General features: G+C 30.4%; 1 pseudogene; it reads right to left on the bottom strand.

Annotated features, from left to right (window-relative positions):
- Positions 1–11,175, bottom strand: part of LOC114266206 (protein SIEVE ELEMENT OCCLUSION B-like) — a 28,178-nt pseudogene extending 17,003 nt beyond the window's left edge.
- Positions 11,176–15,162: the final 3,987 nt, after the last annotated feature.

Here is a 15,162-nt window from a genome sequence, read left to right as displayed (position 1 = left end):
TAAAAGTCCTCTCCTCATTAAAAGAAGTAAAATCTTTGAACCAATCTTTATCATAGCAAACATGTCTATTGGCACCAGAGTCTGCCCACCATCCTTCGAAAGATTGAACCATAAAAATATCTATAATCATAGCCACAAATGGTTCCTCGGTAACATTAGCTTGTGGTCGAGACTGTTGTTTCCGAAATTTGCAAGTTCGAGCAATATGCCCACTTTTGCCACACACAAAACATGTCATATTTGTCAGATCTTGTGAAGGGGGTTCTTGGTTCCATTTCTTTTGCCTCGGGTAATTTTTATTTTGTGACCTTCCAGTATTTTTTCAGATTTTCTTAACTGGCTTCAAAGTGACTATTTTTATGAAATCGGCCTTTAGGTAAAGTATTTCTAGAAGTTAAATTTACATTTACAGTAGAATGCTCTTGTGTCATAAGCGGATTTTGTCCTTGTGCTACCTCCTCCACCCGAATCCGTGTGATTAGAGTCTCCAAGGATGTCTCTTTTTGCTTATGATGCATTGACTTCTGAAACTCCCTCCAAGAGGATGGTAGTTTGTCAATAATACCTGTCACAACAAGATTGTCTCCAATTTTGATGCCTTCGGATCTAATTTCAGCCACTAGCATTTGAAAATCTTGTACTTGCTTCACCACTGATTTTCCATCTATTATCTGATAGCGGGAAAAGCGGCTTGCTGCATATTTTTTAGCACCTGCCTTTTTAGTGTCATATTTATTCTGCAAGACTTTCCAAATTTTCTTGGCAGTGGTGTAAGTAGTATCATAATAATCATAAAATTGATTTGAAAGACAATTCAAAAGATAATACTGACATTTATACTCATCTGTGTTGTATTTCTCAATTTTTTCAAGATGAGCGGCATACTCCTCGTTGGTCATCTCTTCAATGGAGACTTTGTTCGGATTTTTCTCGGTCAGGATATAGGCCACTTTGAAAAGTTTGAGGTAGAAAAGGACCTTGCCTTTCCATCTCTTGAAATGGGCTCCCTTGAACTGGAAGGGCTTGTTGAGATCACTGGTATTCTCGTTGGGCTTCTCCAATATTGGCTCAATAAATTTTGCTGTTTGAATCTCCTTAAAATTGTTGGTGATAATTACAAATAAAACACCAGAAAATACAAATAATAAAAATTACAATAACTATTGTAAGGGCTGAGGTGAAGGAAATTTGCTCTCTTTAAGGAGATTCAAGCCCTCTGCGGTTAGGTAAAGCCTCACACCGGTGCAGTAGAAAAAACCTTGACTTGTCCCCCCCAGGATACAACAGCCCGACTAAGTCGTATGCTTAACCAATATTGCACAATTGTCTGAACCCAAAGTTTTACACATACACCCTTTTTATTTGCCTGATAATCTTACAAATAAGAAACTTGAGCTCACAAAAAGAGATGAAAGACTCAATTTATAGGAGAGAAAACTTAGTGGGCAAGTGTCTTGGAGAAGAGGAAACTTAGTGGACAAGATTCTTGGAGGAGAAGAAGACTTGACTTGGCGGGCAAGATTTGGAAGACTTGGAGAAGAAGACTTGACTTGGAGGATTCTTGGAGGAAAAGAAAGGATTAACTAGGAGAACAAATTATTTGGAGCCCAATCTATAACACATTATAATATTAAATATCTGCTAACACATAGTATTGAAGCTTGTATGTGCTCAAACTTGTTTTGATGCACCTCGTCCCATGGGATTGTTTCCTTCATGACAGGGATCCACACAACCTCATACTGATTCTCCTTTGGGTGTTGTTGTGCCTCTATGTACAACTGATGGAGAAACAAATGTTCTTCATAGAAGAGGTCTACGTTTGAAATGAGTAGCAACACATTCTTCCTTCTCAACACATCTATGTGAACCTGCATTTGTCATACAAAAAAGATTAATCAATGGAAACTTTTCAAGAAGTCAGAGATGATAGATTATGGTTAAATTACAACTTCTATCATCATAATGTTAAACACCAAATTAAGGGAAGGGTTATGTTGCAATTCGAACGAAGGTGAAAAGGGTTGACTATTAAAATTAAAAAATGAGAAATTACAATGAAATTTGATGTAAAATACTGTAGTGCATAAATAGGATATATGAATGTGAGCAAACCTTTTTCTTAGTATTACCATCAATGAGTGGCAACTGATCTTCCTTGGCACATATCAAAGCTTTCAAAGATCTTCGTGTTGTCGATGTGTACTGTCTCCAAGAGGCGAGCAAGCGTGTGAAATGAATCAAAGTATCCTTCTTTATCTACATCATATCAAAGTTTACCTTATGTCAATTCCATTCCATTCCATTTACTATATACTATCATGCGATAGAAAGCTTTAATTGGTATTTTTTTTTTTAATAATTAAATGGTCTAAATGTACGATATTAAAATTAAAATAAGTAAAGTGATTTAATAACAATGGAGAAGGTTAAATTGTAATTTACTCTAATACAAATGAGGTAAATGGGGTTAAACTAACCAAGGTATTCATAACAAAGTGCCAGTTGCTTTTGCAGTTGGTTGTGTATGTTGTTGACCTTATAGCCCAGGCTAGAAAGCTGCTCTACCTCTAATGTTATGTACCTGACACCAAACGTAAAATTTACCAACAATCTTTGTGGTCTTTGAAAATGTGAGTATAATGGGAGTCTGTGTTTTGTCATGTTATTTTGAATTCATATTAATATTAATTCAATTTATTTAGTTTTTATATCATTTTCGGTTGTAATTTATAGGAAATTGAGTCAGATTTCATACTCGAGGTTGAGTGTCCATGACGACTAATCCATGAAGAGACTCATGTGAATTAAAATTAGGACTATTTACATAAAATTTTATAAATTATTGAAAAGTATTACTTTAATTTTCTAAAATATAAAAGCATACAATTAGACCCTCTAAACTATTGAGAATTATCACTTTATTATTTAAACTATAAAAGCGTACAAATGGAATCCTAAATTATAAAAGCGTACAAATTGAATCGTCTAATGAAATGGGTCAAAGTAAAACACGTTAATAGTTTAGGGAGTTTATTTATACACTTTTATAGTTTAAGAAGTAAAATGATACTTCAAAGTTTATTCGTACAGCTTTATTGTTTAGCGAAATTAAAGTGATTCTTCTTAATAATTTTGAGAGTCTCCTTATAAATACTTTTAAAATTATTTATATAGAGGATAAATACAGAAACTCTGATAGTCTCATTTCATCAGACAACAAAGATGTGAGTGATTATATATCACTCATATACTTAGATTTCCGATACGTATTATTGTGTAAGGGTTTTGTCACAGCTCATAGCGTTCTCGTGCATTAACACATGAATACCTTCACTCTTTTTGAGGTACAAACAAAAGTGAATGGCAAAATTAAAAAAATTTCAACGAGTTAAAAGAATAAATAAATAAATAAAATATCATTTTCCTTCTTAAATTATTATTCAAAAATCAATTCAATTTAGGTTCTTTTAATAATATCAATTTTATACTTAAATTATTTAATTTTGAATCAATTTTTTCGCTACCGTTAGCTGCTGTTTGTAATCAAACAGTGTGGCACTAAAATTTTATTTAAAATTTCATTTATCCCCAAACTCTCTAAAATATCAATTAGACTCCTAAATTTCATTTTATTCAGGAATCTAATTGATATTTAAGGAATAGTTCGAGGGTAAAATGAAATTCTAAATAAAGTTTAGATGCCTCATCAATAAATTTTGTTTGATTATAGACAACAATTGACGGTGAAGGTAAAATTGATACAAAATTGAATAATTAAGTATAAAATTGATATTATTAAAATAATAGAGGTTAAATTAATTTGTAAGTGATACTTTCGAGGGTAAAATTATATTTTCTCAAAAAAAATAAAAATAAAACCTTATTATTATGATTTTTTATTAGATTGACTCCACAAAAATTGCCTTCTACTTGCAGTTGGATGAAGTTGTACAAGGAATTCAGAAATCTTAGGGCACCTCTTACTGGAAATAACATTAAAATAGGGCAAATTATATTGGTGATCTTTACATTTTGTATCTTATGTCATTTTGATTCTTACACTTTTAACTGACACAATTTTGACTGATAATTTTAATTTTTGTGTCAATTTGGTCTAATTGATCATACCATTAGTGTTTTTGATTAAAAATAATCATTGAATTGGTTGAGGTTAATTCACTGAGGTTAGCAAATTTATAATTTTACTCTAAAAAAATATGACACGTGCCACTTATATGCATATTTTTCATTAAAAATGCTAAGAGTTGTAATCAATTGAATCAAATTGAAATAAAATCATAAATTTAGAGTTAAAATTGAGCTAATTAAAATTATAAAGGTCAAAATGACACAAGAATTAAAGTACTACTGTCATAATTTACCCTTAAAAATGTGTAACAAATTTTTTATTAAACAAATTTTTCGTGTTAACTTCGTGTTAAGTTATATCCTATTATTATGCAAGTTCGACATTAATGTAATCCATTTAAGGTTTGTGTCAAAAAATAATTCAACCTTCACCCGCTGATTTTATATATGATTGAGTCATTATCTTTGTCATATCGAAAATTCCAGCTTTCTAATTATTATTCAGGTAGTGCTTCATTAATTTATTTACTATTGCTTAACAGTTGAAAACTATGTCTTCAAGACTATAGTGACATCCCTATCATACACAACAAACTAATGTTTTTTTTTTTTTTTTTTTTTTTTTTTTTGAACTGGGCAATTAGGCTATGTGTGATTGTTAGTTTTGGAAGTAGAGTTAGATCCATAGATTTTGACAAAATTAAAATAGAAATGTAAACAAAAATATTATTATTAACAATGTTTTTTTCAAATTTTTTATTACAGGTAGCTAAAAGCGTAATCATGCGTGTTTATGGGCCCGAGTTTGCCGGTGCATTAATTCTAAGTTGTACTTATACGTGGAGTTTTTGAGATACTTTGCATTGGAAAAATATGACATACATTTGAAATCTTTGATGGTTTTGTAAATATTTTTGATGTGGTGAATTTGTTGTGAGGATGGATGGTTATTTTGGATGGTCATAAGGAATGATGGTTATTTTGGACGTGTTCATGTTGATAGGTAGTTGTAATTACATACATTAACTACTATTTTGACTTTATAATTGAAGGCTTTTTGTTTTTAGATTGGATTGTTGATTGATTGGTATAGTAAAATTGATTGGATGGACATGAATTATGTACTACCTGCAAATGTATTATAGGTATTAAAAAAAATAGCATTTTATTTAAAAAATTCATTTTTGAAATTAACAGCTTTTTTGCGACCAATAAGATTTTAGTCGCAATAAGGTTCTAGGAATAACTATTGGCGACCACTAATGTAGTCGCTAAAACATAAACTTTCCGCAACCAACTTAATTCTTGGTCGCCAAAAACCTTCATTTCCGCGACTAGTATTTTGTCGCAAATGAACATTCTTAACAAATTTAAATCCTTTTAGCAACAAAACTATATGGTCGCTAATGGTAACTTTTTGCGACCAACTTCATTCTTGGTCGCCAAAAACCTTCGTTTCCATGACCAATTTTTTCTTCGCAAATGCTCAATCTTCAACAATTTTTGAGACTACATGGTGACCAAATTTTGTTGGTTGCTAAATACTATTAGCGGCCATATATTATCTTTCGGCGACCAAAAAGTTAGTCGCTAAAAATGTTATTTCTTGTAGTGGAGGTAGACTTAAAAAATTTGTTCATTTGGGTTACTTAAAACCATACACCAACTATTTTCCTAGTAGAAAATAAAATAAATAATTTTAAAATGGGAAAAAACTAAAATCTTAGATGAAAAAATTGAAGAATTTTTTTTTGGATAAATTACACAATAGGTCTCTCTACTTTGAGTGAAATTTCACTTTAGTTCTCATAATTTCAATTTGTATCCTTTACTTTTAGTTTTGTTAATGTAATCCCTTCATCACTTATACTTAGAATTTTGAATATAAAAGATCACATGCAAAATTACTGGAACCAAAGTATAAATTAAAAAAATAAAAAAACAATAAATAAAAAAATAAAAATCTATGAGAAGCACTGGTGATCTTTATAGTTTCTTCTCAATTCCACCTTTTTTTTTTTTTTTTTTGAACAACTTCTCAATTCTACTTTGATCCTTCTATTTTTGCACGTGGTCTTTCTCCTTTTAAAATGTTAACGGCACGTAACAAAGGGACCATATTGCAAAAAAACTGGAAGTGTGTGGTTCAAATTGTCTTCTATAGTTTATTCTGAATTTCACTTTGGTCCCTCTAATTTTTGCACGTGAACTTTTTCAGTTCAAAATTCTAACGGTAAGTGACAAAGGGACCGTTACAACAAAACTGAAAATGTAAAATTCAAATTGTTCAAATTAAGACAGTAAGAATCAAAGTGAAACTTCACTAAGATGAGTCAATTCATCTCTTTTGTTGCTCTTTTGTTGGTCAGGAGCACCTTTGTTAGTTCGAGCAATGTTTTAAAAACCGGACCGGTGAGTGAACTGGAAAAATGATCGGGTGGACGGGTCACCGGTTCAACCGTCGGGTTGAACCGGAATCGAACCGTGACGTCATAAATATATTAAAATTATATTTAAATAAAAATATAAGTAATAAAATTATAAATTAAAATTTTTAATAATCTTAAATATTTCTCTTAATATTTTTTTTATTAAAAAATATAAAAATATATTTAAAAATATTATTAATTTTAATTTTGGAAGAAGAAATCAAATATTCAATATTCAATATTCCCTCCATATGATTTTAATTCAAATAATTTGATTGAAAGAAGAGCAAAAATTTTGAAGGGATATCAAAACTTTAAGTTTCCCTCCGAATAGTCCAGTAAATGGCAGTAGGGGTATAAGCAATGGCGAACACCATTTCTGACATATCAGGCGTGATGTACTGAGATGGGAGCTCCTTAAACTCGATAATGCACTTGGTCACATCCAACATTGCCTTGATGAGGTTGATCAATGCCTCAAACTTAGGTTTTAGAGAGTCAGTACGCTTAAGCATGTCGGGTAGATGCTTGAGAAAGGCCACACACTTGGCAAGTGGGTTAGATGGGTAAAGTTGGGCAACAAGCCCAAACTCACCGTAGTTCACAGCAAATGCTGCCAAGGCTATCACAACCTTGGCTTCCCATTAGTAGCTTGACAGTATGTCGAAAATTGCTAGAGTTATTGTGTATGCATCTGAACAATTGCATGAGATCTGTCACAAGCATCATAAATTTGTAATTATTTTCTTTATTTTTCACATAAATTTGAAGAGAAACAAACACAAATTACTACCGTGCCCAACTTTGGTTTCTCACATATTACAATATAGATTCTAAATAACAATCCCACTATATCCACACAAATATAGCGCCCTTGAACAAAAAATAATCATACTATATAATATTTTCTATTTGAAAGTGTCAAACACCACAAAATAAATTCATTGTCAAGTATATAATGGACTTAGTGTCCAAGCATTTGCTTGCTTTCTTTATATCACGTCTCTCATTTCTTTATTTAAAACAAAAAAAGTTATATAGATAAGTGCACAAGACTTGAAACATTAATTTTGAATTTAAAAAAGAGAAAATTTCATCTTTACCCCTATACTTTGTCTTGATTTTCAACGACATCTCTAGACTTTCAATAATTTCAATTTTACTCCCAAAGTTTTTGAAATCATATCAATTTTACCCATGCCGTCACATTTGAAACAAAAAACGTTAAAATATCACATTTTGATCCCAAATTTCAAAAGAAATATGCAAATCCACCCTCTCCTACCCAAACTCATCTTCTCTTATCTTTCTCCAATTCTTCCCTCCTACACTTACCAACATCTCCACACATTGATTCCTCCTGCATCCGAGTGGCTTTATCCACCATCGAACCCCACAACCCCGTGTCTTCATTGATTTTGCGATCCCCATTTGAAGAAAAAGGATATAAATCATCTAGCAGAGAATGAAAACTTTCCTACTACCACAAATTTTCTTGGAAAATGACTCGAATTATACTTGATGCATACTCTCCAATGCTGAAAGATTTTCTGTGGCTTCCCACAATGTACCTAGTAAGGAATTGTCTTGAATAGAAATGTTATAGGGCATTGAATAGATTGAAAAATCTGCCAAAAGGATCATCACACAGATCATTAGAGACGGTGTACACGAAAAAACTTGTTTAACCAACCAAGTGAAAGAAGGTGTACATTTCTTTGGGCACTTGAGTTTTGATGTTCTCTAAATCCTCATAAGATATGAATTTTCTCATCTTCAATGCGTGAGTTTGAAGCTATAGAATGATGAACACCATTGAAGAGAATGTTTTCTCTACAGAACAACAAGTTGATTCTCCCAAACCTCCAAAACTCTCCTTCCATTGTTGCTTCTTCTTTATTGTCCTAAAGCAGAAAATCAATGATGTTTGCTTTTCTTTTGATGGTTGCCTAGATAAGCTCTTGCCTCTCCGGCCATTGTGGTAGCTCCGGCTCTATCACAAGCATAAAATGCTCTAATGATATGAGCTATGATGGAAACAATAAAGCCCTGAATGACAGATTGGTTCTATGTTCTTCAGTCACCACAACAGACTTTCACCAAGTGGTGGTCTTTTCATCCTCTGATAACTCAAAATTTTGAACAAATTCAGATAAATCTTCATGGGAAAGGTCATCAAAATTGGCATTGTAAGCTCGTTTCATGGTGGGAGCTTTTCAGATGGGTTTGTTAAATGATCTAGATTTCAAAAGTTTCGCAGATGACAATGTGGTTGAAATGGACCATCCACGGCGACTTGCCCGAGCAATCTCCGGATTGTTTTCTGAATCCCAAATAGGACAAGTCAATAGACCAGTACATGAACTTCGAGTCTACCCCGAGCTGAATGGTCTTATCTCCGACGGCTTCCAATTCGGCTGTGTCCATGGACAACTTCGTAATCCCTAAACTGATCGAAAAACTAGCCAAAATTTGCAACTCCAGCGAGATCTCCCCGTAGTCTCACCCTTTGTTGATAGGCGCAGCGGCATACATTGGGGGTGTAAACAGTAGGACTTTGAATTCACAGTCACATTTGCTAATTATGGGTCATTTCAGGAAAGAAAACTTGCCCAATTAGGGGTTTCAATGGGGGAGGGGTTGCAGTAGAGGAGGGCTAGCTATTGCCGGTGGTGGCTAGCAGAGTTGTATAGGTGCAAAGAAGAGAGAGATGGTGAGTTTGGATAGGAGAGGGTGGATTTACATCTATCATTTGAAATTTGGAGTTAAAATGTAAATTTTTTTTAACTTTTTCTGTTTCAAATGTGATGATAAGGGTAAAATTGATACGATTTCAAAAATTTTGAAGGAAAAATTGAAATTATTGAAAGTTTACGGATGTCATTGGAAATCGACGCCAAATATAAGAGTAAAAATGAAATTTTCTCTTTAAAAAATAAAATTTTTATCATTTGAACGACACACATATTATGATATTAATTTTTTTATCACTTATTTTTATTTTATTTTCTTGAATTTTACTCGTGTTGTATGTGTCAACGGTTGATATATATATATATATATATATGTAGTAGTCTTAAATAAATAAAATACCTCGCAAGAAATCCTATTGATACGGTACGTCAAAAGTTCAAGCATGTCACTGAAGCCATCTTGGAGGGTCCTGACATCCTCCAATGTGTCTAGTTGTGCCTGAGTAGTTTACAAAAACAGCCTTAATTAGTACACCACACTCCGCACAACAAATTTTACTTTCATGCAATGAAAAAAAAAAAAAATTTAGTTATATTTAAAAACATTTGTACTTTTATTAAATATTTATTTTAATTTCCCTACTTTCAAATTGTAATGTTATATTGCCATCTATTTATAATTAATGACTAATGGAAATTAAAAGTGATGAAATCAAAGTGAAATTTTAATAAAAATATAAAGACTTAATTCAAATATTTGATGAAAGTATTAAGTGTGATAATTGTAAACTTTTTTATATCAATTGGATAGAAATGTTACATTGTAATTAACTTGACTTAAAGTGTAAAGAGTTGATTCTCATGATTGAAAATAAAGAGGTTAAAGTGAGATTTTAGTGAAAATGAAGGAGTCACAATTTGCACCCCTGTACTTTTTTCAAAATTTCACTTTAGTCTTTTCATTTTTAATTATAACAGTCAATCATTTATATTTTAAGTAAAATATCACACTCCTATCCATTTGTCATAAATAAGGCTGATGGAACTTGTCACGCAAATCATAGCGTTATTTTATCTATCTCATTAAAAATTTTATTCTCTTACCAAAATCTCACTCCAATCCTTCCACTTACATCAAAATTTTGCTTTGATCCCTAGTGTTTGTCAGTCTAATTAAACACAACTGGACATAACAGTAGTATTGTTGCTTGACTTAAAGTATAAAAATTGAGTATCACAATTAAAAATTGAGGGACTAAAATAATGTTTTGTTGAAAGTTTAATTGGAACCCCAAAAATAAAATAAAATGTGGAGAAAAATTTATTTTACCCCAAACTATCACTTAAAAATCAATTCAAACCATGTTCTTTTAGTAATATCAATTTTATACATAAACTATTCAATTTTGTATTAATTTTATTTAGGAATCTAATTGATATTTTATATATAGTTTGGGAAATAAAATGAAGGTGCAAACGAAATTTTTCTATCGCATCAACAACTTTCACTTGACTATGGACGGTAGCTAATGGCGTGGGTAAATCGATCTAAAATCACATAGCTTAGGTATAAAATTGATATTATTAAGAGAATATGAATTGAATTGATTTTTGAGTAATAATTTGGCGGACAAAATGAAATTTCTTCTAAAACGTGCAACCAAATGCTTGGACTGCTGGACATAAAAGAACTAATAAGTTTCACATAGCAAACAAAAAGAGAGAGTTTAAATTCATACAGAAACAAGAGGAAGGCCAAGACCGGGAATGGAAGGGGTGGCACGGTGCATGATGTCCTCAATGATATAAATGAGTGGTTTGACATCGACTTCACGGCCGTCCGGAACATGGGTTGTTTGAATTTGCTTCATCATCGCGTCCTCATCTGATGTCGCGAAAATGTGTCTGTCGCCCCTGGCCTGGTGCACCCTACCTTCTGCTGGTACAATTGCAGCAGCCATGGAAGAGATACATGTTAAGCTCTGTGATGGAAAATAGAAGATACAAAGAAGAGAGTGATAGTTTGTGGTGGTTTGAGTTTGGTGTCACTATACTAGTCTTTTATAGTTAGTTCAAAAGGATAGTGACGGTGTAAAAGGCCCCAAGTGAACAAGTGCCTCGCTTCCAATCTGGTTTAAACTCTTTACGCTGCTTTTAGTCTAGAAATTGGATAAGGGATTGGAATAAAGAAAGTAAAAAAATCAAGTGAAATATAAATAAAATATATATATATTTTATCTAGTTTCACATTTTTTTTTTCTTTTTTTTTTTTAAATCTCCTAACCAAACACAACGTTAAAGTCTTCTCCCAAGAAGATTAGAGAAAATCTACTCTACAACATATAAGAGTTTTAAGAATCAATTTTTTTATTCACAAAAGTAAAAAATTTATAGCAAAAATCATTAGAAGACTAATAATTGCCATAGTCGCAACAGTAGCATTTATTCAGAAAAGTTTAAAAAAAAAACTTTTAATAACAAAATTTTGAAAATGTCATTAACAAATGCATCTTTAGAGACAAAATAATTAGGTCCAAAAATTTTTTTGTTTGAAGACAAAAATTTTGATCCCAAAACCAAAAGCATAATATAATTCATCAATAAATATTTAATTTCATTATTAAAAATATAATAATAACACATTTGGAAGCAAAAATATTTCAGCACTGAAAAGTCATTTTGTTTAAAATCTTAATTTGTGCTAGTATCAACTAGAATATACAAAAATTTAATATAAAACTAGTAGGTGACCTGTGCGATACACAAAAATTTATTTTTAACATAGAAACACTACAACAAAAAACAGAAATGGTGACCAAAACATGAAATTTCGTCGCTGAAAGTGCATGAAATGGCTACTAAATTGGAATTTGTCGCCGAAAAGCAGGTTTTTAGCGACTAAAAGGGTTTAGTCGCCGAACAGCATGTTTTTAGCGACTAAAAGGAAGTTTTGTCGCCTAATATACGGTTTTCAGCGACTAAAGTTTGTTTAGTAGCCAAAAGTCACGGTTTTTAGCGACTAAAATAATTTAGTAGCGAAAAGGTATGGTTTTGGCGACAAAAAACAGGTTTAGTCGCTGATTATAGCAGTTTTGCCGACTAAAAACAATTTAGTCGCTGAAAGTGGGGGTTTTGCGGACGAAAATCCATTTTAGTCGCCCAAAGTAGTGGTTTTGGCGACGAAATTTCTGTTTAGTCGCCAAAAGTGCTGATTTCTAATTGAGAACTTGTTTTTTTAGCGACAAATAAATAATTAGTAGCCCAAAATAATACAATTAGCGACTAAAAAATGGTTTTAGTCGCCAAAAGTCGCCTAATTTTTTTTTTAGTAAATAATTTATTTTTTGACAAAAATTATATTGAATTAAAAAAATTATATTTATAAATATTATTTTGTATTAATTGCGGTTAATATAGTATATAAATAATATATATTGCATATATGATCATGTGATGATGTACTGGCATAGTAGAGGGAGTGTTGTGCAAAGGGTTTGGTGTATGCAAAGGGACGTCGCAAGTTCGAAACCTGTTGGGAGCAGCAGAGGCAAAAAAAAATTTTCCAATAAAGAAATTGACTATTGGCGACGAAATCTTTTGTCGCTGAAGACATATATATTGGCGACTAACAGTGTTTTAGTCGCCAAAGGCATTCGCGACCATTTATTGGCGACAACACGAGCGACTAAACTTTTTAGTCGGGAAAAGTGAAATTTTGACATTTGGCGACTAAAAATTTAGTCGCCAAAGGTGTTTTTTCTTGTAGTGAAAATTGATTTTGAGTCTTAATATTTTATATGTAGAAAATTTTAACAATTAAAAGTCAAATACAAACAGATTTGCTAATGGCTGACGAAAATTTTTGTCACTATGTGTGTGATCCTATGTAAAAAAACTCATAAAAATAATTTCTTTCAAAGTTTAAAAAAAAAAAAAAAAAAAAAAAAAAAAAAAAGTGTATTCTCAACCTGAAGTCAGATCCTCATTTGTGTTAATCAAATTTACCAAAAATTATAGATTCCACTTGTATCATAATATATTTTTTTTAAATGAAAACAATTTATAACATATAAATTATGGCTTGTTTATAACTTATGGTGTATTATTTTGGTTATCAATTGAAAATGTGTTTGCTAATTTCTTTTGTTTTTGACTGTGTCTAAAGTAGTGCATCGGGTCTTTAATAATGTTTCAAGCGGTGGTTTATTATGATTTATTATAATATTTTTATATAACAATATTTAAGTATTTTATTACACGAAAAAGTGGTTAAGGTGGGTTGACTCAAAAGTAGGATTTATACTTATATTAGTAAAATTGTAAGAATTATTCACATTGATGCATAAAAAATTATAAATTCAAATCATAAACAACATCCTCAAAAGTAATCAAGCACAAAATCTCTATGACCTTAATAATTTCAGTTTTCAAAAAGTTCTAATTAATTATGTGACACGTTATAATAATCGCAAATTTTTTATTTCAACCAAATTATTTTTGCATATATTTTCTGGCAGAACTCATGAAGGTGGATTATCAGTAATACTATAAATTTAAAAATTATTCTAGAAACATCGATATGTATCTTAAATATACACAGTCATCGATAAATCATTATTCTTTAAAATAATACACCATATTATTTACCATTTGGCTTTTGTCAATTTATCTTCTAAAAATTTAATAAAAAAAAGTATTAAATTCTATTATTTTAATCGATCAATATCAAATTGGACGCTATACGTGTACGTAAATTATCTCTAGAAATATGAGGTCTGACATAAAATCACAATGGAATTAATTTTAATTAATGTAATGATATTTTATATTATGATATATGTTACAGAAGAATAATATTAATTTTAATTATTTATTTTAACAATCTTAGCCTTATCGTTCTATAAAATTGTTATTTGAATACTTATATATAATAAATTTAATTAAATTATTTATTTATTTTGATAATTTTAGATATATTGTGCTATAAAAGTATAATTATCATATAATAATTTTATATGATATATATTAAAATATAAGATAGTAAAATAAACACTAATTTTGATATTAAAATCGATAGTTAAATTAAAAAGAGAATTAGTAATATAAAACTAAAAGTAATTATAATTATTTAATTTTTATTTTTTTATTTTTATTTTTATATTATTTGGAAAATAAAAATATGTAGAAATAGAACTACAGAAAATTTATTTAAAAAATTAAATAAATGTGATTGGATTAAGAAGAAAATATATAAATTAATTATATAGAGTATTGATTTTTTATTTAATATTCTTTTTGAATTATTCATACATATTGTATATAGGTATATAAAATTTAAATTAAATACAAATATTTTTTAATAAATAATTTCATATTAAATAAAAAATTAAATATAAATTAATATTAAGACATTAATAAGATAGACAAAAAAATAAAAATATAAAGGAAAATTAATTTGGTCCGTGCGATACACATAATTAAGTACATTCTGTCTTATTTATTTATTTGTATATCAAGATAATTTTTTTTTCTAATATTATAATAACTAAATTATAATTAGATATATATATATATATAATAAATATTTCTCAAATAAAATTCATATAAAATTAATTATTATAATTAAAATTGTGTTTTATATGTATGTGACTTTTTAAAAAAAGAAGTCTGTAAAATGTGTCACATAAAAAAATATATGATGATTGGATAATGTTATAAGTTGCGAACGAAACGGGGCGGGTGAGTTTGAAACACACTTTCAATGCCCGGCCCATATTGTAATTAGGCTTAAAAAGGTTGTCCAACGCAGCCCCTATGAACCTAAGCTATAGTCCCAAACCCTATGGCCCGTTTGTTTTGGAATATGAGAGGGGGATTGAGATTGGGACAGCTATGAGTCTCATTTAATGTGTTGTTTGTTTATAGAGTTGAAGAAGGGACTGCTAAGC

This window comes from Camellia sinensis, chromosome 10 (assembly GCF_055761805.1).
Source record: "Camellia sinensis isolate YWXY chromosome 10, ASM5576180v1, whole genome shotgun sequence".
Lineage (NCBI taxonomy): Eukaryota > Viridiplantae > Streptophyta > Magnoliopsida > Ericales > Theaceae > Camellia > Camellia sinensis.
Note: the sequence above shows the minus strand (reverse complement) of the source record. Positions and strands in the feature narration are given on the sequence as shown.